The following is a 27,055-nucleotide window of genomic DNA, read 5'->3' on the forward strand; positions in this document are numbered from 1 at the left end:
AGAGTTGATTTCCAGAAAAAATGCAGTTTTAAGTGACACTAGCTTCAGCTCAGCTGAGTTCAGTGGCTCAAATCGGGCTTGGGAAAGTGCGTCTAGCACTACAGTGCATCCGAAATTCCAAAATGGATTAAATTCATTATTTTCCTCAAAATTCTACAAACAATACCCCATAATGACAACGTGAAGGCCTTTGCTCAATACTTTGTTGAAGCACCTTTGACACCAATTACAGCCTCAAGTCTTTTTGAGTATGATGCTACAAGTTTGGCACACTGATTTTTGGGCAGTTTTTCCCATTCTTCTTTGCAGGACCTCTCAAGCTCCATCAGGTTGGATGGGGAGCGTCGGTGCACAGCCATTTTCAGATCTCTCCATTCTGTTCAATTGGGTTCAAGTCTAGGCTCTGGCTGGGCCACTCAAGGACATTCACAGAGTTGTCCTGTAGCCACTCCTTTGTAATCTTGGCTGTGTGCTTAGGGTCATTGTCCTGTTGGAAGATGAACCTTCGCCCCAGTCTGAGGTCCAGAGCGCTCTGGAGCAGGTTTTCATCAAGGATGTCTCTGTACATTGCTGGATTCATCTTTCCCTCGATCCTGACTAGTCTCCCAGTTCCTGCCGCTGAAAAACATCCCCACAGCATGATGCTGCCACCACCATGCTTCACTGTAGGGAAGTTTGCCTTTTGGCAAACTCCAGACGGGCTGTCATGTGCCTTTTACTGAGGAGTGGCTTCCGTCTGGCCACTCTACCATACAGGCCTGATTGGTGGAGTGCTGCAGAGATGATTGTTCTTCTGGAAGGTTCTCCTCTCTCCACAGAGACACGCTGGAGCTCTGTCAGAGTGACCATCGGGTTCTTGGTCACCTCCCTGACTAAGGCCCTTCTCCCCCAATCACTCAGTTTGGCCGGGCAGCCAGCTCTAGGAAGAGTCCTGGTGGTTCCAAACTTCTTCCATGTACGGATGATGGAGGCCACTGTGCTCATTGGGACCTTCAATGCTGCAGAAGTTTTTCTGTATCCTTCCCCAGATCTGTGCCTCGATACAATCTTGTCCCGGAGGTCTACAGACAATTCCTTGGACTTCATGGCTTGGTTTGTGCTCTGACATGCACTGTTAACTGTGGGACCTTATATAGACAGGTGTGTGCCTTTCCAAATCATGTCCAATCAACTGAATTTACCACAGGTGGACTCCAATCAAGTTGTAGAAACATCTCAAGGATGATCAGTGGCAACAGAATGCACCTGAGCTAAATTTTGAGTGTCATGGCAAAGGCTGTGAATACTTATGCACATGTTTTTTGTTTTTTATTTTTAATAAAATTTGCAAAGATTTCAAACAAACATCTTTCACGTTGTCATTATGGGGTATTGTTTGTAGAATTTTGAGGAAAATTATGAATTTAATCCCTTTTGGAATAAGACTGTAACATAAAATGTGGAAAAAGTGAAGCGCTGTGAATACTTTCCGGATGCACTGTATATCAAGCTGCCATGTGGGCAGTGAAGGGGTGAAGGGGAGGCCGTAGCTGTCGAGCCAGGTAATGAGACCCAGGGGGCTTGCCATCAATCCGGACATGACATGTGGAGATGGCCGCCAGATACACTTTGAGCATGGACGGGGATTTACCCTGGTCCAACAGCTCTTGTAAAAATTGTAATATGACCCCAATGGGGCAATTAATTGGGTCTTGACCGCCGTCTTGGCACCAGGTGCTAAACGTCCGCCAGCAGTAGGAATACTGCAACCTCGTAGAGGGAGCTCTTGCCGACTGAATAGTTTCTACTACCACATCTGACAGATCCCAGGCAATCAAACCTGGGACAACAAGTCCGCTCTCACTGGGAGTTGCCAAGGCTCTCTGTTGAGGAGGGTGATCAGGTCTGCAAACCAGAATCTGCGAGGCCACCGTGGGGTTATCAGCAGAACTGTAAATCTTTCTCCCCTGACCTTCTTAATTACCATTGGGAGAAGGGGTAATGGTGGGAATGTGCAAAGGAGACCGGCCATGCTTGGGCTAGCGCATTGATCCCTAGGGTTCCTGAGCAGTCTTGGATGGAGAGTCATAGTGGGCAGTGGGTGGACTCTGCCAAGGCAAAGAGATCCACTTCCACTCTGCCGAACTAGCTCCACAGTTGTTGTATCACAAGCGGGTGGAGGTGCCATTCCGAAACTGGGGGACCTCCCCAAGAGACAAGGTCTGCCGCCGTGTTGGATAAGCTGGGGAGGTGAACTGCTCTGATGGAGTGGAGCCGTGGCTGTAAAGACTGTTTGTAAAGACCCGAACCACCACTGCAACGTCCTCAATTGGAGGAGGCCGAGGGGGAGGGTCTGTGATGCTGCAGCTAGGAGGCCCAACACCCTCTGGCAAGGGGACAACCTGACGCGAGCTCTCAGTCAGAACAGGGAGAGTCACAAATGCAAATTCTTCGCTTGTCCAGGAGAGCGGTGATTTCGACGCGTTGTGCCACACACTGCAACGGGTTCCTCACTTGCGTCCACACCATGCCTCAGAAAGGGGGTGGATGGGCCTGAAACTACAGGTAGTAGCCAACCGTTATAGTTTGGAGTTGCTGGGAGGTGTATGGGTGGGCCAGAGACTGCTGGAATGTCACAGGGTCGAAGCACAGGAGGGGAAGGGGGCAGTGGTCCACCAGCCATGCTGGACCGCCAGGGGCCAGGACATAAGGCTTGGCGCCAGGCTGCCGTGGGGGGCGCTTGGCTGTCGGTTCGAAGATCGGCAGGGGGGCGGTACTGTTGCCTGGGAACCGAGGTCAGGAGACGCTGAGCTCCTGAAGGCTGCCTGCAGGGCTGGGCCGAGGGTGTAACAGGGTAGACCCTGGCTAGCTGCAGGGACTGTTTCCTCTCATGGGCAGTGCGCTTCAGCATCTCATCCATGGAGCGGCCGAAAGTAAAGCGATATGGCGCATCTATGCAGACAGCAGGGTTAAGGAGACCAGCGTGGTGATGGTGGAGTTCACTGTGGGGAAGTCCACCAGGCCCGCTTCAGCTGCACCCTGGGTTCTGGTATAGGCCTCCCCTGCCCGAGCCTGGGTGGGGGGAGCGTTGCCAGACAGTCCCAGGTGATTCTCAGGTAGTCCAGAAGGTCTGGTAGCAGCGGGAGGTCCCTTGTGGGCTGCTGCGGCTGATGCTCCCTCTTGAACCTGGAGCATGGGGGGGTGGGGTCAGAGGACCAGGGGATCTGCAAGCAGTCCACGGCCCTCTGGATTACCACCCAAAACTCCCGGTCCTGATTTACAGGAGCAGGGGGAGTGTTGTCACTCAATGGATTGGGGGGGCAAGGCCGGTCCCCCCTCCATGAGCTCCACCTATGACTTCAAGCCAGCATGCAGGCTGAGTAATAGGCGATCCTCCTTTCAGATTACCTGTCTGCTGCCCTTGTCCATAGCCAGGGCAGAGAGGTTCCCCTCAGAATGCAGCGGCACATGTGCTGGAGACTCGAAATGTGGGGGGGTCAGGGCCTGGCCTGGTGTTTTCGCTACCTGTGCAGACAGGCAGAGAAGTGGGTGCAGGAGGTGTCTCCGAGGCTGTGTGTCTGGAGGAGGAGATGGAGGGGCTCGGGGAGAGACGGAGGTCCAGAGCCACCGAGCCCCTACCATCACTCGCCGGAGTGGGAGATCACTGGGTGTGGTGACGGTTGCGGCGGCGCCCGGTGGGAGACTGGGGCTACGGTTGTGCCGTAACGGACCCGGAATTCATGGTCAAATCACACCCACTGTCAGTCCCCAGACAGACGGGGCAGAGGACCTCCCCACTCCAGGCGGGCAAGGTGCTTTGGTCACAAGCGGTGCAATGGCGGGGGTAAGAGTAGGTCATCGCTGAGCACACATGCACGTGAACTAGGAAACGTGCAGCGGGTGGCGCAGGTCAGTGTTTGCACCAGGGGACACACAACAACTGAAACTCTGCCGCGACAAGTGGAGCGCCCAGCGGGACTCCCCGCTGTAAGTGCGTCTCCACTTGGTAACGTTTATGGACACAGGGGCACTGCAACACCAACCAGACGCAACCTTGCTGTTGCCGAACAGAACACTATGTATCCAAACACCAGGTGTAAGATACCAGGTCCAGAGTCCGAGGGGACCGAGGGTAGTATGCCACCAGCCGAATGGGGCCTAAAACCGAGGCCTGCACACACAGACAAGGAGGCATAGCAGAGCTCGATCCCAGCAAGCTGAGAGCTCCAACAGCCACAGCCGTGGGCTGTAGTGCGGGCGCAAGCCAGCGGAGGAGCACCTCTCGCGTGCAAGATCTCTTATGACAGACCAAGGCTTAGGCCGGGTGGCCAGGCCTCAGATTTTACTGTCGCTGCTAGCGCTCCTGCTGTGGAGGGCACTGTGGATAAAAAACCAACACAGCAAGCAGTCATATAATATAAAGCACTACATTAACACACATTTTTTTTTATAAATGCTCTATTTGTGAACCGAAATTGAAACCGAAAGTGCAGCCGAAGCTCCGGTTCGCGGACGGACAGAATCAAAATTAGCTATAAATATAACTAATCACAATAGAGATGTAGTGAAACAGTGGTGAACAACACTATAGTGAAGCCAGCCATCTGAAATATGCAGTTTTTAAGGTCTAATGTAACACACGGACACAGCAAGCTCAAGTTCTTGAGTCCAGCTAAATGGCAAAAATAGCTTTGATAGAGTGACGTTTTCGATCGGGTTACTATGGAAGTGCGCAGAATCCCCTCCCGCTTCCGCAGTCAATGTGAGTCAATGTGATGCATCACTTGAAAGTTCCAGTTCTGCAGGCTTACTCTCAGCCCAGAGATTGCATGCACCCAGAACCCCCCTCTCCCCACCCAGGTGTTCAAATTTAAAATGATAAACAAAGAGAAGAGTGACTGGAATACATGTGACTTTGTACTAATTTGGCAAATCATTTGAACCAGTGCAATGGCATTAATAAAAACATTGCTGAAATGAAAAAAAAATAAGTGGGGCGATTCTAGGCTGGCTGAATTGTATCTGCACCTCCCTTACCTCGACACGCCTCCAGCTGGCCTGTCAGTACCTTCCTGATCTCTGACACCCATAGGCTCTTCACATCCATTGTCGCCGCCTGTGAACACAGAGACATGCAGTGACCACAGGCCCCTCGTGCTCCCGGTCAGGACTCATCCAGGGATGCAATTCTGCTCCAAGAATGAGTTGTCCATTTCCCCTTCTCTGAGTCTGTAGTGCCACACAGTGGTGGAAGATAGATTTGTGTGCCTTTTTTAAGGAGTATGTACTGAATAAAAAATTGTATGTATTTTCTATTCAAGACAAAACACAATATAGTGTGAGATACAAGATGGCATGACAGACAGACTAACAGATAGATATACATATAAATAATATAAAGCTTGAATACAGCTGTCTGATACAATGGGATGATGTGAAATGTCAGCAGATTGCTCAGATAAGTTAGCAAAGTGCCACACTGCCACTGCACATAGCATGTGTCAGGTTGAGGAGTCGTACCTGAATTATATAAACCTCTTCTCTCCCGTTATACCAAACCTCAAACTTCTTGCTGTCTCCTTTTACGTTCTCTGTGATGCCAACAGCACTCATCTGCAACAGAAATAAAACACACCACAACATCACTAGCAGCACTTAGATACACACAGGTGCAGCATCTTTGTGGTGGAGATCCTTCCCTAATTCCTTTTTATTGAAAACAATGACCTTGGAAACCAAAAAACCTACGGTGGTTACATTATACATGTTTCCATTTAAATTGATTGTTTTCCTGTAATTTAGCATGTTTTACAACCACTATTAAATACGTCCAGATAAGATGAGCAAAGAGGCTTACAGTGGCTTGCTGTAATGTACAGCAGCAGCAAGACAGAACCCTGTGATATTAAAAAAGGCCATGGCAGCTAACCGAAAGGTCAAAGTTTTGATTCCCAGGGCGTGACCACAGCCGTCTGTGAACACCCAGCAGACTGGGAGGAGTATTTCACTCTCACTAGAAGTGACTGGTTCCTTCTAAAAAATCTTTTGTTTTATTGAATGTTCTGTTGTATTGTCAGTTCACCTCCATTAAGATCAGTTGATACAGGAAGTTAGAATTCAGTTTTATGTTTAGTTTTTAGAATTTGTTTCTGATTGCTCCATTAGATATTAACTGGAAGGTCTTTACGTTTTTCTACACTGAAGTTGTCTGCTTCAGGTATGAGCAAGGAGAGGCAATGCACCTGTTTTTGTGGGGAAAAGCCTAGGAGAAAGGCAGCTTGTTTTTAACTGCAGTTCTTTTTCAAAAATACAACAGACTGACTATAACAGCCGAAAATAAAAGTGTTGCAAGTAGAGTGGCCTCTGTCTGTAGCACTTCTGCATTTCTATCCTACATCCCATTTTAGCCCACATTTGGGACAATTTCTTAATTAATCTATTTAACCTGGAAGATGAGCAGCTAGAAATCAGGGTGACCAGATTTCTCTATCATTTTTTTCCTTGGCATTAGCATCTGGTAGCAGAGATTCAACATAACATTGCTTCTCTCCAAAATCATTTCAAATACAGCAGGTCAGTAGGTATAACCTCTCAGTGGGCTGTTGGAATTTTGGATCCCTACAATATTCTGTGACAATGTTGGTGAAGCAACAGATATGCATTTGTTGCCATGGCCACAACATGCAACTGCAGCTAGCTCAGACTGTGAAATGTCACAATTCTCAGCATTTCTCTAAAACATATTCCCCTTATCTGCAGAGGCAGAGAAGAAGAAGGTCCTACCTGTTTTCAGATCAAGAGTATTTAAATTGAAAGTTTCATATCACGTTTCATTTCCTTTTTAATCTATTTCTCCTTAAACAAACACAAATTTTCCACAGCTCAAATAATTACAAAAAAACACACAGGGTGAAGACAAAATCAAAAAGGGGGAAGAGGTGGTCTAAACCGTGGGGAGGTGGGATTGATGTTTTGTTGTATTGGGATTGCCGTGGAGATCAGTAGTGTTCCTGTCAGTGTGCATTACTGATCACATTGACCCGTTATACATACTCTGCTGCTCTGCTACTCTGGCTTACTGCATTACAGTACTTCTTTACAGCTGTAGAGAAAGTCACTGTAGTGTAGGAAAGCCAAATTAAAGTGTTGTAAACCCAGAAATAAATCAGGGTAACCAGGAAAAAATACATGCATGTTAAAACTATGGGAAAATATTTGAATTTATGGTGCAAATCTACTCCATTTAATTTTGTAATGCTGTGTATATGTAGCATGTTGTGTATGTTTTTTCACAGGTAAAGGTATTTGCTAAAATAATGACCTATTAATAATAATTAAATAATAAATAATAATACAATAATACAACTTAATTAATGTTAAACTTCACTAAAGGAATTTACCTTGAGCGAGTGCTTGAAGCTGTAGGAGGGTGTCTTCTCATATCCATCTGCAGTCTCCTCCCGTCTCTTGCAGAACAGCAGCATCTTGTTGTACAGGAAAAGATGTCTCTGCATGGGCTTGAAGCGGGCCAGATCCTTTACCTTGTTGTGGCCCTTCTTGTGGTCCGTCCACACATTGAATGAGCCCTGCATCAGTAGCTTGCCCAGGTCACTAAGAGTGCCCTAGGGGGAAACAGCGGCAAATAAACAAAGACACCCTTTACACACTCACTAAGCATACACTTACCTCACTATCTCTATCTCATACTTGCCTGTTCCGCAATTTGATATTTTTAAATGAAATGTGGAAATAAAATTTTGTGCGACTCTTAAAGGATATGTTATTGCCCGTTAATGCACAGAGGAGCTGGAGGGCTGGCATTTTCCATGTCTGTTTGTGAAGCTTCCTCCTGCTTGTTGAGAAGGACCCTGACTCCCCTGGACCAGTTCGATCTGTACTGGAAATGTAAATTCCCAGAAATGCACCCAAAGTTAAAGGCTATAGCAGTGTATGTAACATCGATCAGTCATAACATTATGACCACTGACAGGTGAAGTGAATAACACTGATAATCTCATTGTCATGGCACCTGTCAGTGGGTGGGATATATTAGGCAGCAAGTGAACTTTGTCCTCAATGTGTCAAAAGCAGGAAAAATGGGCAAGCGTAAGGATCTGAGCGACTTTGACAAGGGCCAAATTGTGATGGCTAGACGACTGGGTCAGAGCATCTCCAAAACTTCAGCTCTTGTGGGGTGTTCCCAGTCTGCAGTGGTCAGTACCTATCAAAAGTGGTTCAAGGAAGGAAAAGCAGTGAACCGGCGACAGGGTCATGGGAGGCCAAGGCTCATTGATGCACGTAGGGAGTGAAGGCTGGCCCGTGTGGTCCGATCCAACAGACGAGCTACTGTAGCTCAGATTGCTGAAAAAGTTAATGCTGGGTCTGATAGAAAGGTGTCAGAACACACAGTGCATCGCAGATTGTTGCATATGGGGCTGTGTGCAAAAGGGGGACCTACACAATATTAGGCAGGTGGTCATAATGTTATGGCTGATCGGTGTATGCTCCTACTTTATAATTTTCCCAAAGTTCATTTGCAGCAATGTGTAGGCTACATAAAGAACATGTTTGCTTTAAGAATAAGATATAGGGTAATACAAGAAGATACATATACTATATATGTATATATACTAAGTAGGCTATCCCATTTTGAGGACCCATCTCCATGTCAAAAAACAAGAAAACAAAGCCATTCAAAGCACAAATCTCCCAGTCACAATTATCCTCCTTCCTTTAAACATTTGGGTATGTGTTTTTACTGTAAGTATTCAAGATAAGCTGTGCTCTATCCAGCCAGATGTTTTCACTTCACATCTGCACTTCCAAGTCACTGTACACTTGTGGTAGTAGCAATTACATTGTATTATTAACAAGATGGAGTTACTTGTCCATGTCATCCACTATTCCAGGGAGTTATTTTGAAGGTTTGATAACAAATGTTCAAACTGATGTTTCCTTATGGATAGATTGTCACAGTGCACGTGGTGTATTGCATAGATGTATAGCAGAGTAAAAATACATGAAGCTGCCCCCAAGTATCAACAATATTGTCTAAAAACAATATTGTTTCTCTAGCATTAGGGAGAAAACTATATATGTATTAAATTTTGTGTTTTCATTATTTTAATCAAATGCTTAGTATAGCATTTTTTAAATATATATAGTATATAGTAAATAATGCTATACTAAGCATTTGATTATAATAATTAAAAATACTAATAATCTGTAAATAACGTAGGAATCCAACAATTGTTAGTTGAAAAGGGATCAAATAGTTAATTACTTAAATTCAGCATTCAATACAGACTGTATAATTTGACCTTCCGCATGGAAAGACACATTTGGTGTCAGTTTTAATGACTTAAAGAATGCATGCAAACCAGTGTCATGTCGGGTTGGAGTCTTATCACATTGATTCAGTGCGCTGGGTATAGCAACACCGACAACAATACAAAGCTGACCACTGACAGGTGTCGACGACCCTGTCCTTTCATTTCGGGTCAGTGTCTTATTGGATCGGTCTAGTGTGCGGTGTCCTTATGTTTGTACTCATTTAATTTAATTTAATTTCACCTTTATTTAATTTGATAAATCAATTGAGAACCAATTCTCATTTACAATAATGTCATGGCCAAGAAGTGCAATGCTGCAAAAAAAAAAAAAACACACAATACCACTACAAATTTAAATAAACACACTATATACAAAGCAAATACATCGATACACAATAAAAGTAGAAATTGAGATACAAATTGATAGAAAATTTAGAGTATATGCATAAAATGATTCAGCAAATGCATGTCAGGTATCAGCTCAGTCAAAATGTTTTTGAAGGAATGTAGAGAAATTAATGTAACAGGGACTTTTGTAGCTCATTCCAGTCATCAGCAGCTTAGAAATGGAAAGAGTGTCAGCCAAAGGAAGTTCAGGTTTTGGGAATGACCAATTTAATATATCTACCAGATATAGAGCCTAGATAAATATTAAGCACTTTTTAAACTGATGACTCATTAAAGCTTGGGATAAGTGTGAACAGCAGGAATTAAATGAATTGCACAAAATATATACCCTAATGTATATAAATGACATGTCTATATTTCACTTGAAAATATAAAAATCATAATGATTTAAAATGCTGAAAAGAGGTTAACAACTTTCTAAATGTTGCAGTGTGTAGCTTGCTTCCTGATGGCATCATATGACACACCTCAAATCCAGTAATGGCAATCTGGTGCATGGAGTCATTCACAGACTTGATAATGTCCAGCATGGTGGACAGAGCCTCCTCCAGCTCTGCAATGCCATCCGAGTTTTTGCTGCACTTGAGCATCTCCTGAACAGAACAGCAAAACATGTTCGTAAGATGCACACAATTGTCACTCTGGTCCCAAAAGGGCTGGTTACTGCTATTCCTTTTAAAAGATTTTCTTATTTTCATTTTTCGTATTCAATCGATTCCGACAACAACATGACACAATCATGCAATCCTGACAAAAAAGTTGTATGAAATGGTTCCTTAATGTCAAGTTGACTACTAATACCAGTGTTTTTTTTTCTTTCTGACTGAATGTGTCTATTATGCTTTAAGTGTTGTTGGGACATTCACCTTCAGCATTAACTGGTACTTGGTAATCCTTTGGACAGGCTTCAGTAGGTAGGCATCTAGAGACAGCTTGTGGTCCAGTTTTTTCTGGCATTCCTGCAAAAACACAGCTCTATGATAGTGTGTTGCCAATTCACAGCAACCCCCAAAACACTTTTTCCTGATGTGTTACAGAAAGAAAGGTCAAGGTCACATACCACAAGAGCACCAACAAATCTTGTGACTTCTGTAAAAGTCAATAAACTATAGTCTATAATCTGCCTTTGAGAGAGACCTGTCTAGGGTATATCTAGCTTTTGAATGATCTACACATGTTCTATTGCAGTGGTTTTCAAAGTATGGGTAGAAATTAAGACACTGGGTCGCTTGCAAATAAATAAATACAAAAGTTTTTCGTTAGTTTTACAATAACATTACAAAACAATTTAAAAGTTGGGCCTATACTTGTATTAAGCAAGACTTATTTGTTTTGAGTGAGTTTCCTCTTACCACCACAAACTACATGTGATCAATTTTTTTGAATGTAGCTTATCGCACCTAACGTAACATTGACTGCATTCTGAATCTGAACAGTCAGTTTGTTGCTTGTTAAATTTAAAATGGATTGGTTTGTTCTCGGAAAAATAAGTTCTGAATAAAACCCATCTACATCCAATGCCAATGTAAATATGCTAAGTTTTAAACAAACTTAATTTGAAGTTACAAGGAAGAAGCAGTGATTTATTCCAACACTGGGAACATATACAAGCATTCCAGAAGTTCTTAGAACTGTGGAAAGCACGACTGAAAAGTAATCATCCCAGCTATTACATGATCCCAATACTATTACAACACACTGAGGAGAACAGTATCAGTGAAGAAAAAGCATTATTGAGTTACATCTCTGTGCTCTGTCTGACATTTTTAGTTGCTACTTTCCTGCAGAGGGGTTTGCAAACTTGAAGGAAAAGTGTTGGGCGAAAGATCCATTTACTTTTAAAAAATCCTGACTCAATGATGGAGCTAAACTTGATGCCTGGGCAAGAAACCGAGTTCGTACTCACATGTGATAGCGCACTGAAAACATGCCACAACTCATTACATTTGTCATCGTGTTGGATCAGCATTTTCAAAGAATATCCACTATTAAGTAAGATTAGTGTTCTGTTGTTGCTGCCAAAAACCACCAAAACCTAATGGCACATGCATATGCCACTTCGTACACATGCAAACTTTATGCCACATTATTACGCTTGTTCATCAGACGTTGCTCAGTCTCACGCTTTGTCCGCCATGTAGCATTCTCTGATTCCAGCTTTGGTGCCTTCTACTCCAAGACACTTATACCTACTGTGACACAAATTGGCATACAGGATACTAGTACAGAGTACTACCAAGGTTGTTAAAGGCGAGTTGCCCCAGTAAAAAACATGGGTGTTGTGGGCCAATGAAATAAAACGTATGCGTCGCTTCAGACAAGTATCACATTACCTGTACACTGGAATACAGTATGCACATGAAACTCAGCACCTATGTCTATGTCTGTGCATTGAACATAAAACCTGATAATTAAGTTTGTGAGGTACACGATTATGCCGCAATGGTGGATTTAATATTGTCCGCGTGCGAAAATGAAAATGGCTACTACTCCGGATCTCTTAAGCCCAGTGCCCTGAAACTTTGCATGTATTAAATAGACACTGCTATCTATCACATCTGCAAGAGACAAGTGACTGTGTGCAACAACATGGCAGCCACAAGAAAATGAGTTTGCACATATGCAAAATACGCGTATTTATAAAAGCATGAAATTGACCCCAGAAAAACCTATCAGCAAAATTAAAAAACTCACCAAATTGTGTTACAATATGTCACCTATGACAGCAAACATATTCAGAGCTGTAGCCTAATGAACTTAAATTGTCAGTGATTAAACTATTAGAAAGATCTGTCAAAGTTGATGAAGCCAAGTTGATAGGACACAAAACCTGGCTGCTAGTACACCAACCAAAATGACAGCTTCACATGTCAGCCACATCATGACATTCCTTATGTAGACCTCTACCTCCATCATGTGGCCAAACTTGGGAATTGCATTCTGTATCTTGAATAACAGAATGAAAACTTCACATATATGCTAGAATTAGGTGAAAAATACAATGGTACCTTAATCAAGAAATTAATATTATACTTCACTGACATTGAAATACACACTTCAAGTGACAAAAGATTGAAAACCTCAATTGTATACTACAGTGGATTGAAATTGAAAATTACACATTTATATGCATAACATTTAATGCATAACACATGCATATAAACTACAAATGCCTGTTCAAATCTGACATCTACTGATACAACATGGAAGCCTTAAAAGTTGCATGCAACTTCTAGTTATTATTATTATTATTATTATGCCATATATTTCAAATGGCCAGAAAATGAAAACTACTGGACAGAATCTCACCAAATTTGGTATGCTGGTAGATGCCTATATGACGTTGTCCCTCAACAAATTTGGAGGTCATATACCTTATTGTTTGGTGCCAATATTGGATTAATTACAATTATTAGACAGTATTAAATCCTCTTCTTCTCCAAAACCGCTAATGGGCAGATTTGAAACTTGGTGCATATATTTAAGTTATGACCTATATTCAGATTTGTTCAAGACATGTCAATCCGGCACATGGTTTGGTAGCCATATTGGATTGGTCAATAATATTCAATCATCTTCTTCTCTGAAACCGTTAGGCGGACTGAAGTGAAGTTTTGCACACATGACCTTGGCTTGGTCCTCTATCAGATTTGTTAAAAGCAAGCAAATACATCAAATAACCTGTCTGCTATGACCAAATCAATTAATAATTTTTTGTCCATGAATTTCAAACGACCATAAAATTAAAACAACATAAGAGAAACTCACCAAAATTGGTATTTTGCTAGATACCTATAGCAGGTTGTCCCAAACAAAATATGGAGGTCATACAGCATATGGTGTGGTGCCAATATTGGATTAAGTGACAATTATAAGACCATATTCAAACCTCTTCTCCTTCCAACCCACTAAGAGATGTGAAATTTGGTGCATGACTTTGTGTTATATTCAGATTTGTAAATGTAAATTGATAAAAAGATTTATAAACCTAAATTTGTCTGTACTTTCACAACCACAAAATTTTATGTAACCCACTTAGATAGCACATCTATCAATACTCTATCAATCACAGACAATGCCACCACTTGTAAGGACTTCTAGTACAGACCACATACTCTGAAACTCAACCATCCAGTCAAGTTTTCAGTTGGATTTGATCAGAGGTATTCAGACACATACAGGTGTTGACATATACAAGATACAAGAACATCTCTTAGTCTTGCATTTCGTGCCTTTACCCACTGCACCACTGGGGAGCTTGCTATTTATGCTTGCATTTATAATAGAGTAAATTTATGAAGTGATACATGTTATACATTCATGTGGACCTGAAAAAGAGAGGGAGCTGTACTACCAATACAAATTTAACTAATAGTAATCTTTACAAATATTGAAATAATTAACAATTTTATATTGTCTATGTATTCATTGTATTACATTGTATTAATTCATATTACACACTATTCCACCACAATATTACACATATTATATCACACTCACATATTATATCACATATTACATCACACTCATATTACAAACGATGAAGTTATTAAAATATTAAAATAACTCCCTTCTCACAGGCATAGGATAGTTTTGTGATACTTTGCTTAAGTCAGATATGGCTCAGACACTAAGGTCACTGCACTAGACCTCAGAAGACCTGGGTTTGACCTGGGTCCCACCATGGCCAGAACTGAAAAGTATGTTAGACATGATATGTCCCTACAGATGTGTTTGGCTGCTTATGGCTTTATTAGTTTCAATATTCATGTACTAGCATTATCATATTGTAGCAGATCTGAAGACAGATTAAGAAGCTTGGGCCATTTGGCTTTATGGTTAGATCACAGCACTGTAGTGTGTGAGACCTGGATTCAAATCTCATCATGCCTGAAACCCTGAACTCTATTAAATATGCCATATCCCTCCACATATGCTTGGCCTGCTGCTTGCAGCTATATTTATTATTAATTTAAAAAGGTTTTAAAAGTCGTCAAAGTCTAATTTTATTTATCACTTAAAGTCAAGCAGTTAAAGCTAGTGGTGTATCTATTGCCTAGCCTTTATTGTGATGTTATAAAAACTGTTCAAAATATATGATTGTTTTGGGTCACGGGGATACATTGTTTCCTCCACTGGGTCACGTGCAAAAAAGTTTGATAACCACTGTTCTATTGTACCAACATGAGTTCTCTAGCCAGAGAGCAATGTACAAACCAGGACAGTGCTGATAAAGACCTATACAAACTGCACAAGCCTGGAAGGAGGTAAAGCATGATGGGTGACCTGGAAGAAAGGGCTGTCTCCACATTGTCTCCACAATGCCTCTGAGCGGGGTTTGTTCTGGCAGTATTTTTCATAGACTTGCAGATCTTCTTTCTAAAAAATAAAAAAATAAAAAGGTTACAATATCATTACACATGTTTGCCATGGTTACAATATCATAGTTACTGTATTGTAATTGTCCTTGTTTGTTTTAAATCTGTGAAAGTGCTTTGTGTCAACATGTTGTGAAGGGCACTATATAGCAAATTTAAACTGACTGATTGATACAGACATGCCTGGAATTCTGTGTCTGGCAGTCCAGTCCAACTAAAAAATTAATGCAGTTGCATTCACTTACCCTTTTCAAAAAGCATGTTCCAACTAATTCAGGGCATTCAATGCAGCTTTCCAGTTCCTTAAGAAATGTTCTAAAATTGAAATAAAATGTATAGAGAATTGGAGATATATAATAAAATATTGACTTTAACAAAACAGTAAAGCACAGAATATTTTTTAATTAGGCTTTAAACATAATATTGCTTTACAAGATGAGAGGAATGCTGAAGATTTTGTGAAGCATCAGTTGAGATCAACTTAACATACAATGATTTTTGTATGTCCCTGTGTGTTTCCTGTTTTTTCAATACCAGATTAATAAAAGACGTAAACTGGAAACTAGTGTCACAGACATGACAGAGGCTCATTTATATAATTTATCACTGTTTGGGTTTAATTGATTATCACTAATTATTTTTATATTGATTTATTGGTTGTGTTATTACAGTTTATTTTGTTTTTATGTAATTTTACTTGTTATATTGTATATGCACTATGTGTATTGTGTGGCGCACGTTTTTGTGAGCTTCTGGACTGATAGGACACCCACTTGGACAATAAGGCATGTCACCTGCATTCCCACGCCAATTCCCCATTTTCAACTGCTCCCCAGTAATAATTATCCACCCCGTGTGCTTTAAAAGAGGGTGTGGCGCACAGAGAAGGGAGCGCTTCATTATTATCTGAGACGTGGATAAGAGATGAGGACTGTGAGCCAGCCTGGCGTAGGGAGCTGGCTGTGGGAGAGACGCCGAACAAAGGAAGCTGCAAGACTGTGCGAGTGGAGAGACTGAGCCGTGCACGTCCAGCCGTGAGAGAGACCGAGAGGCGCGCCTGAGTCAGGAGGCACGCGCACGACATATGAAAGATAAGTGCAGTTATTGCCTCGTAATACCAAAGACCGACGAGTGTGTACCGCTACCTCTTTCTGCTAAATTTAAAGAGAAGGAATATCCACGGTTATTCGTGGGAAATACTCCCCTGCTGAGTTATAATTGTATGTATTGTATAAAGTATATATGGTGTCTGCTGTTCTACTGTGCTAAGTGTGTGAAGTTGCGTGTCTGCTTGTGCAGGGAACATTGGGTGGTTGAGGTCCCCCCGCCTTGATTTATCTTGGGGGGGGGGGGGGGTGGTGTGGTCGACCGGTTTTATCTGTAGTGCCACCACCTGTGACACTAACATGGTGAAATCCATAGAAATGTTTATCTCCACCTCCTGGACTTGCAAAAATTCCAGAAGAGCATTATAAACTAAACACTCCACAGCAATGAGAGTGTTCAAGTTTGTTGTAAGAGCACTTGTCATAGGGTTATAATGCATTGTAAGTTATTAGTAGTGTCATGGGAGCGGGGGACCCAGTGCAGTGCGTGGTAGGGTTGTCAGACAGGCGTGGGTCGAATACCAGCAGGACAGGGCAATCGAGGCAAAGCACAGACATGGTCGTGGTGACAGGCAAACAGGGAATCATGGAAAGTCCAAAGTCCTATCCAGGAGGTAAAGTAGAAATTCAAGGCTATAACACAGCACGGGGAGACTGCTCAGAGATGTCACTAACAAAACTTCACAGTGAGTGAGGGGTGTGGAGCAGAGGGAAGCAAGGAACCAAGTTGGGAGGTGCAGGATGAATGGGGAGCAGAGAGTGATTGAACAAGTGCACGTGGTGTTAAGGAATGTTGACTGAATGAAAGGAGCTGGGAGATGTCACTGGTAAGGAAGGGTGATGGTGGCATCTAGTGGGGATATGTGGAGGTTCATTTAGATGGGGAGTGTGACTAGTAAGTATTTAAGAAAAGGAAGTTCCAGATGCAGGCTCTTCACTCGCTAAACATAGTATTATGTTTTATATTAATAGTAGTATGTAGACTGAGCAAAATGGATATATTTTGTTCAGGGCATACCCTCTAGAAATTCCTGTCAATGATAAAAGGATCATACAGTCGAGAGAGCCCACCGCTGTTTGTTAAAAGTTTATGGACATAATTGCTTTCCCAGATTGGCAGGAACTGTTTTTGTTCATGATTGATTGACAGTTGTTAATGATGACCGTGGGATCGGACCTTTTGCAGTATATCAAAGGAAGCCATTTAGTTTCTACATCCCATGTCTCCCCCCAGGAAGACCACCACAAACATTACAAGGGCCAGAGACCTGACCTCGGGGCAACACTTCTTGGAAACATGTGACTGACCCTGCCCACAGAACCACATGTCATGCATTGTATAAAAGCTGTTCACTTTTGCTGTTCAGAGAGACTCCGCTTAGGTGGAGAGCTTCCATGTCAGGGCCTTCCAGGCCGAGTATGTTAACTGCTTTATCCTCTGTGGCTCAAGACTGGGTTCTTCAGCTAGTATGTACAAACAAGTACTGAGTTCAGCAACATACACTGTTCCATTTCAGTTCTACTCTATGTAAACTTCACATTCTTTAAACACACACACATCCCCTTGCCTGCCACACCGTGACAATTCTGCTTCCGGTGTGAGATTTGGTTTTGCTGTTGTGCTACACACCTGCACTGCATTTTGGTGCAATGTTTCTCAAATACAGTTTCCTGCCATTATTCTGGCAAGACGCACAGGGTCCTATTACACCCGATTTCCCCACTCTTCTGCTTCAGTTAATCTGGTCGATGTTATGGTTCTGATAGGAAACTGGCAATTAGCATGCTTGATTGCCACAGTGCACACAGAGGTCAGAAAATGTGTACATATTACCTGTTATGGAACTCATAGATTTCTGCAAGATTGCCAAATAGTACTTCCTTTTTGTTCTGCAGGGCAGCTGGTATGAGATGGGAGAACTCTGTATTGTCCAGCTCTGCAGCATAGCCCTGAAACGGAAATACAGAATTATAAAATAACAAAAAAATGAGGCTGACATCTTGTTGAGAGTTTAGCTGTGTTTCCTCAAGAGGCTCATTTTATTGATCTATATCAATCTAATGATTTTGGTATAGGAAACCAGAGTTTTGCCTACAGTATATGAAGCTGTGGGTTACAAGGTAAAAGGAAAAACATTATTTAACAAATATCAGTTCTGTTTCACATTTCAATTCTGATATAGAGATGAGAGATACAGGAGTACTAATTAAAGTAGTTATTATATAATGTAAATATTAATTGTAGACCTAGGGCAGGATTAAATCAAAAATGTTCGCGCTGCGAGTCGCTTGCAGAAGCATTAGCGGCATGTCTGAACGGAAATCTCGCTGCTAAACTATGGTGGTATTAAATCTAACCCGATTTGCGCCGCAAAACGACCTTCTCGCAGCTCCTTTCTTGCACAACGCGAGAGAATAAAACAACTTTCACACAGCCGCTACTAGAAAACTACACCACTGTACTCAGTCGCGCTTTCATGTTTAGTTAGATGCTACTCTCTTCTAATTTTTAAAGTAAATCCCATGATGTACAGTTGTGTAGTTTGCTATTAGCGGCTGGTTAAAGTTGTAGTTAATCCCGCCCAACAATATAGTGGGACTGGTTACATTTTCGCTCTATTAAATCAAGAAAATATCTGCGAGAAAACAACCTGACAATGCTCTCGCAGGTCTTCTAGTTTTAGACACTTCGGAGTTGTCTAAAGCCTTTCACGGTTAAGGCAAAGTGGAAAGAAAGCCCGTCCGGCACAGGTTTGCGCGGGCGCAGTTCCGGGTTTATTCGAAGCCTCAGCGGCTCTGTGTGTTCAGTGGAAATAACTGATTATTGCTACAGTAACTACAATAGCGGTGTATAGCATCGGCGTCGTTAGACCCCGGCTTCCGGGGCTAAAGCCCAGGGTCTCTTAGTAATAGGCCCGGGTCTTTTGATCCAATTCAGATTATTTCCCGTAACGTCATTTCTGCGCGATTATATTATACTGACGTGCGATAACATAATACGAAATCACCGTCACCAACCCCCCCACTCGTACCGGAGAGATCACTGTCAGCCCCGGTTAAAACCTGAAGTCTTGTGACGACTCTGGTGTATAGTGTGGGTGACAAATTACATGTTGCGCCCAACATCCACACAACCGAAATGTTGCCTATTTTTCGTGCACAGAGAGAAAATATGCTATTTTTGAATTTCATTTTATATTTTGTTCAACAATGTGTCTGTTTCGATTGTTTTGTTTTATGTATTTTTTCATTATTTGTTTAATTCACTAGTTCGTTTATTCTGCCGTTTCTTTGTTCGTTGTTCTGAAAACTATTTAATGTCTTAAAAATGCTTTCCTTCTTACATTTTTCGTGGGAGTAGTGCCTGCTATCGAGTAAACCATAATCCTCACTCGTACTCACTACAACGTTATGTATATTCAGCCTAGTATACCATATATAAGGGGGGGTGTTTCCACATGACACATTTGGCATTAGTTTAAAGTTTTACACGTAACAGAAAGGTGGGCTTTGTTCCTTTCAATTTTAAAATGATAAAATGCACTCACCAGTGAGAAACCGCTTATTCCTGACGTGTATATCCAACAGGGCAAAGGTAATGCCGGTCAGTATCCGTTTATATTAGGTTAGCATGTATATTGTTGAAATACACTCACCTAAAGGATTATTAGGAACACCATACTACTACTGTGATTGACCCCCTTTCGCCTTCAGAACTGCCTTAATTCTACGTGGCATTGATTCAACAAGGTGCTGAAAGCATTCTTTAGAAATGTTGGCCCATATTGATAGGATGGCATCTTGCAGTTGATGGAGATTTGTGGGATGCACATCCAGGGCACGAAGCTCCCATTCCACCACATCCCAAAGATGCTCTATTGGGTTGAGATCTGGTGACTGGGGGCCAGTTTAGTACAGTGAACTCCTTGTCATGTTCAAGAAACCAATATGAAATTATTCGACCTTTGTGACATGGTGCATTATCCTGCTGGAAGTAGCCATCAGAGGATGGGTACATGGTGGTCATAAAGGGATGGACATGGTCAGAAACAATGCTCAGGTAGGCCGTGGCATTTAAACGATGCCCAATTGGCACTAAGGAGCCTAAAGTGTGCCAAGAAAACATCCCCCACACCATTACACCACCACCACCAGCCTGCACAGTGGTAACAAGGCATGATGGATCCATGTTCTCATTCTGTTTACGCCAAATTCTGACTCTACCATCTGAATGTCTCAACAGAAATCGAGACTCATCAGACCAGGCAACATCTTTCCAGTCTTCAACTGTCCAATTTTGGTGAGCTTGTGCAAATTGTAGCCTCTTTTTCCTATTTGTAGTGGAGATGAGTGGTACCCGGTGGGGTCTTCTGCTGTTGTAGCCCATCCGCCTCAAGGTTGTACGTGTTGTGGCTTCACAAATGCTTTGCTGAATACCTCGGTTGTAACGAGTGGTTATTTCAGTCAAAGTTGCTCTTCTATCAGCTTGAATTAGTGGGCCCATTCTCCTCTGACCTCTAGCATCAACAAGGCATTTTCGCCCACAGGACTGCCGCATACTGGATGTTTTTCCCTTTTCACACCAGTCTCTGTAAACCCTAGAAATGGTTGTGCGTGAAAATCCCAGTAACTGAGCAGATTGTGAAATACTCAGACCGGCCTGTCTGGCACCAACAACCATGCCACGCTCAAAATTGCTTAAATCACCTTTCTTTCCCATCCAGACATTCAGTTTGGAGTTCAGGAGATTGTCTTGACCAGGACCACACCCCTAAATGCATTGAAGCAACTGCCATGTGATTGGTTGGTTAGATAATTGCATTAATGAGAAATTGAACAGGTGTTCCTAAAGGATTATTAGGTGAGTGTATATCGGCATTACAGCAGTTCACGAGTTGAGCATTCACTGTCGCTCACATCCAGATACAGCCTAGAAATACATGTAAGTCTCCTTTCTTACGGTGTATCTGTACCCTAGAAGCCCGTGCAGCAACGCACTCACCGCAGATTGAATGTGTATCTAATATGTGCATTTTGTACATATCAGGTTTTCAATAATTGATGCATCTCTCTCTATATGGACTGAACGCAACTTGAACACTGCATCGAGTGACACTGCTGTCAAAGGGGCTGTCGTAAACATACACTATAATTGCAATTATTAATATTTACACATCGGTAAAGCATGGAGACGTCTGGATGATATTTATGGAATATGTACAGGCATATATGGTTGCGTAACTTAGTAAGCTAGTACACATCCAGTGTATGAGGTTTGTGCACTGCACTAAATAAATACATAAATAATCATAGCAAACTCCCACAATGTTGTGGATATTTAGGATTGGAAACAAATATAATCTTGGAAAAATAAATGCCATGGCAATTTTGAAAACCATAAATGCAGACGGAGCTCCCCGCGCCGGACTCAGAACCGCACCTCAGACACACAGATATGCAATAATGTGTCACACCCGCCAGGCCAATCAAGCAGATATGTTGAAGCAGGTGGCTTAACACTGTACTTATTAATTCGGAAGGTTATGTCACTTGTAATGTGTTCATATTAAAAGTTATGTTCAGTGAGCAAAAGCTACTTAAAACATGTTTGCGCTCCACTATGACAGAAGAAAGTCTTTATGGGCAGCGCACCTGTACATAAGGACTCGCACTAATGTCTGTTGATGTTATTGATGAATCGTGCGTCACAACAGGAGACTTGCATTCACATAGAAACTCCAACATAGCGGCGGAAACAGCTGATTTCCAATGAACAGTTGCTGTTTATTTTTAGTTGCTAGTTTCTTCCAATGATAAACGTAACCACTGAGATTTGTAGCCGGTGCGTCTGTTTGTTTTTAATCTGCACCACTACACATAACCCAGCTAACACACAAGGTTGCCACAACGTTGTAGCAACGTATTTCAACATTGTGGCAACGGTGTGTTAGCTGGGAAGTGGACGATGAATCAAATATTTATATCGATCTGTTATCCCCCACCCCCCCCATCCACCCGCTAAGTAAAAGATAACACCTAGGTAAGGGCCTCTGCCAATAATAATAATACCTACACAGCTTTCATCAATGGCGGCTTCGGTTTTTATTTTATATTTTTTTTCTACTCATATTTGTATCCGCTACGAAGTATAGGCTTCTAGTTTTGTGTCAACGGGGAGATTAATGCTGTGGATTCACAACACGGAGCTCCAGATCGCTGTGTTTATCTGCTTTATTGAACCATTGCTGCTTCTCGCAGCCCGTCCTGCTCTTTCGCCTCCGTTTTCTCTTCAATTTCAGACACTGTGATTGGCTCGCGGTACCTCTCGCGCTGCCTGCCCATCCCAGAAGCCACACCAGCAAAACACGGCTCCTCCCCGCTCGCAGCTCCTGACATTTTAGATTTAATTCAGCGAGTATCTGAACTGTGAGATTTCCCTCCTGCGACTCTTCTGCAGCTTTTCACACTCGCACTTTGCGAACGTTTTTGATTTAATTCTGCCCCTAGTGCATAAAATCTTTAAATGATCCAAAATAAACACCAGTGATGTCCTGAAATGCCAAAAAAGTTTTCTTTTCCATCCTCTTAATGATAAAAAATATGGAGAGACGGTATTTCCTATATATTTTCCCTCTTATGTAGCTTTATTAAAAAAAATAATAATACAATGAAGAAATATCAGGTCTAATGTAACAGTTGTTTTTGTGCATGTTTTAATATTTTTCTACTTTTTTAAAATTATTTAATCCTGTTCTTTCCTTACTGTCTGCACTTCTCCTTTTCCAAATTCATGTGTGGCTGAATTTAGTGTTAATTACTAGCTTTGGTTGAGGAACTTGTATACAAGGTGTGATACCTTTAGAAAAGGAACTTGTTTTGTTATACCAGCAACTGCATGCTGTCTCTGTCTGTGAAGGTGCCCTGCCCTGACCTGTCCCACCCCACCCTGCCCATTACCCGAGCACTCCTGCATCAAGACCAGGATTGCCAGATGCTACTCTGAAAATCCCCCTAGTGGTGAGACAATGTCCCACCATTTTCAAACATTTCACCCCATTTGCACAATGCCCTTATTAGAGAGGAGTAGTTCCATAGTAATGTTTATGGGCCTTAAATGCCCCATAAATTCATATAAACTTGATCAAATATGAACTGTAATAAAAGGGTGTCTTCCCAATTAATGCTTCTGGAAATGTAACACTAATACATGCTGCTGACCAGGTGCATTTAATAGTTTGTATATAATCCTGAGAAGGTGTGCATTTAAGTAAGAATTTAAATTGACATGCAGTATGAAAGGAGGTTAAGTCATGATGCTTAAAGACGCAGGTCACTATAGTGTATAATATTGCACATACAGCGAGGCAGCAAATTAAAGGAAAAACCAACATAAAGCTTCAATGTGCCTTGGCATAGATTCTACAAGTCTCTGGAAATCTGCTGGAGGGATGGAATTCTGTTCTTCCAAAATATATTCCCTCATTTGGTGTTTTGATGATGGTGGTGGAAACGCATCGGTCCAAAATCTCCAATGTTCAATCTGGTTGAGATTTGGTGACTGTGAAGGCCATAGCATATGATTCACATAATTTTCATACTCCTCAAATCATTCAGTGACCCCCCTCGTGCCCTGTAGATCGGGGCACTGTCATCCTGGAAGAGACCACTCCCATCAGGATAGAAATGTTTCGCCATAGGATAAAGGTGATTACTCAGAATAACTTTGTAATGATTTGCATTGACCTTTCCCTTGGCGACAAATGGACCCAAACAATGCCAGGAAAATGCACCCCACAGCATAAGAGTCTCCGGACTCCCTCACTGTAGGGGTCAAGCAGTCAGTGTTCCTCCACTCATTTATTCAGGTTTTTCCTTTAATTTGTCACCGATCTGTATCTTGTATTTTCAAGTGTGTGCATTTATCTGGTTTTAATTTAATTTTGATTTGATTTAAGTTTTTTTTTTTTTTTTTTTAACTGCAGCAGTTTGCGGAGAAACATGTAAACCAGTAAAATATGTGAAGAAAACAAACCTTGAATATAAGTTCACTTGTTTAAACATTTGAAAATGTATTTGAAGGGCGGGGGGGACACACAATCTAACAGCTCTCATATTTAAATCCAACATCAATCTTGTGGGATAATATAGATAAAAATAATAGTGAAATAGAATCATTATTTGTGTAGGCCTATACACTCCTTTGCCCGTAAAGTGAATACATGTTTAATTAATTAAATATCTATTGGCCCTATCATTATATAATGTTTAATTGATGGTGATTACTATTAAATATAGTGTTTGGTGAATGAAGAAAAATTCTATAAATAGCATCTACTGTATGCAATAGTTTATTTATGTTTGCAAATCCTATTTGTTATGGCAAAATTAACTGACTTATACAGTGTTTTATAAAGCGAATTCAGGAATCAAATTAATTTCATTTTGCGGTTTAGTGTATACTGTCTACAACAAAAAGCTGACTCCCAAACCCATCCCCTCACACATTCATATTTATATTTTTGAAAGCCCTTATGCTTAACAATGATGAATACAGTGATATACTTGTTTGCATTTCACACTTATTGGTAATTTACATTTACATTGGTAATATAAGAAACTCTCTATGCATAAACCTATTCTTAATCCATTACTGCTTACTCTGTATTAATGAGACCGATGAGCCAGATGCTGGAACAAAGCATTTGCTTTCTGGGATTTATTCTTGAGACCAGAGGTATAGTGGTAGGAGAAAATCAGAACCAATCACTGTAGTTAAAGAAGATGTAATGCCCTCATTCAATGTCATTACCATCTGCACAATCAAGGGAAGTGTACATTTTTGTATTTTCTCTGAGTGCACAATGCAGTATAAAATGCTCACCTCAATGATACTTTGCAGCTCCTCAACATACAGTCTTTCAGTTTCAATCAGTTCATTAATTATGTGCCTGAGAAGAGAAACATACATTAATGAATGGGTTGATTAAGGATGTCACTGTGTAGAGAAGATAATGTTATTTGCACATTTGATCAAAAAATACTTTTCTGAACATAAATGGTTACAGCAAACCCACAGCTTCAGATTGAGGGTAAAACAAACAAGACAACTATATAACTACCTACATTACCGGTCAGAAGTTTTAGAACACCCCCATTTTTCCAGTTTATATTGAAATTTAAGCAGTTCAAGTCCAGTGAATAACCTGAAATGGTACAAAGGTAAGAGGTAAACTGCCAGAGGTTTAAAAAAAAAAAAGTTTAGGTTACCAAAAACAGAAAAATAATGTACATTTCAGAGTCAGTCGGAAGCACTGACCAATGGGGAGGGGTTTCTGCGCACTGCCGTAGGAACCTGATCTAAACGTCACTCTATCAAAGCTGCCATTGGCCCCTGCGCTCGTCACTCAGAACAGGTCCCTTCCCACATCCTGTTCCATAAATCGTCATGTCAGTGCAGGTTCATCCTCTTTTGCCACTTCGCCAGGACCCGAGAATGTGAGCTCTCTGTGTCTTGTCTGTCCATTAGACCCTTATTATTGTTTACAATAATTATTTGTCGGTTGGTTGGCTTCACAGCTGTGCGGTCACCACCGTTTACTTCCATGTCTATTTGTATTGTTTAGTTATTGATAGCTAATCTGACTCTGTTCCGTCTGCACTCCGGGGGGGTGCTTCGGTTTCAGTTTCGCTACAAATAGTACACTTTAATAGTGTTGTTTATATAGTGCCCTATATATTCTGACTGCTTGCTGTGTTGGTTTTCTGTCCACAGCAGGAGCGCTAGCAGAGGCAGTAAAATCCAAGGCCCGGCTACCTGGCCTGAGCCTTGGTGTGTCGTAAGAGATCTAGCCCACGTGAGGTGCTCCTCCGCCGGCTTGCACCCGCACTACAGCCCACGGCTGCGGCTCTATCAATTCGCCGAGTTTTAGATCCTGCTACGGCTGGTGGTCTACTACCCTCGGCCCCCTCGGACCCCAGACTCTGCGTCACCCGGTGTCACCGGAAACCCCGGCACACATGCTGTGGTTAAGTCTACGGGCCTACGCGATGCTTGTATCCAGCACCTGGTGCTTGATATACACAGTGTTCAGTCCGGCAACAACAAGGTTACGTGTGGTTGGTGTCACAGTGCCCCTGTGTACATAAATGTTGCCGGGTGGAGACGCACTTACAGCGGCGGGCCCGCTAGGCACTCCACTTGTTGCATAGGCATTTCAGTTGTTGTGTGCCCCCGGTGCAAACACTGACCGGCACCTCTGCTGCACGTTTCCCTGTGCACACGCGTGTGCGCTCAGTGCTTGTAAAAGAGCTCCTCTCGCCGCCACCACTGTGCCGCTTGCGGCCAGCACACCTTGCCCGCCTGGAGTGGGGAGGTCTTATGCCTTGTGTGTCTGGGCACCGACAGCGGGCGCAATTTTGCTGCGACTTCCGGGTCCGCTATGGCACACCCGGAGGTCCACCGTTCCACCAGGCCCCACCGCACTCCTCGCCGTGCCCGAAGATTTCCCACTCCGGCGAGTGACGGGGGGGCCTCGGGGGCGCTGGATCTCTGCCTCTCCATGAGGCCTTCGGTCTCCTCCTCCAGGGTTGCATTGACGGAGACAGCCGCGCCCCCCGTGCTTGCGTCTCCTCCTGCTTCCACTGCTGTGCCCGCTACCGCACCTGCCATGGACGCTGTGCCCCTCCTGCCTGCAGTGCCCGCGGTGCGCGCCACTGCACATCCCCCCCCGGCGCGTGTATGTGACCGACAAAGAAGAGCAGCGGAGCGACGCCCCAGGGCTCCCTCCACCTCTTTGGCATCGTCCCTCCCCTCCACCCATCTGTGATACAGCAACTGTGGAGCCAGTTGGGT

General features: G+C 42.6%; 1 long non-coding RNA gene across 1 annotated transcript; it reads right to left on the bottom strand.

The window, feature by feature from the left end:
- Positions 1–14,982: 14,982 nt before the first annotated feature.
- On the bottom strand, positions 14,983–25,153 carry LOC136753028 (uncharacterized). The gene is made up of 4 exons (XR_010817381.1): positions 25,085–25,153; positions 18,038–18,153; positions 15,343–15,412; positions 14,983–15,098 (listed from the first exon to the last, which is right to left on the bottom strand). It is a non-coding gene; the product is annotated as an uncharacterized LOC136753028 (long non-coding RNA).
- Positions 25,154–27,055: the final 1,902 nt, after the last annotated feature.

Source organism: Amia ocellicauda, chromosome 7 (genome assembly GCF_036373705.1).
Source record: "Amia ocellicauda isolate fAmiCal2 chromosome 7, fAmiCal2.hap1, whole genome shotgun sequence".
Taxonomy (NCBI): domain Eukaryota; kingdom Metazoa; phylum Chordata; class Actinopteri; order Amiiformes; family Amiidae; genus Amia; species Amia ocellicauda.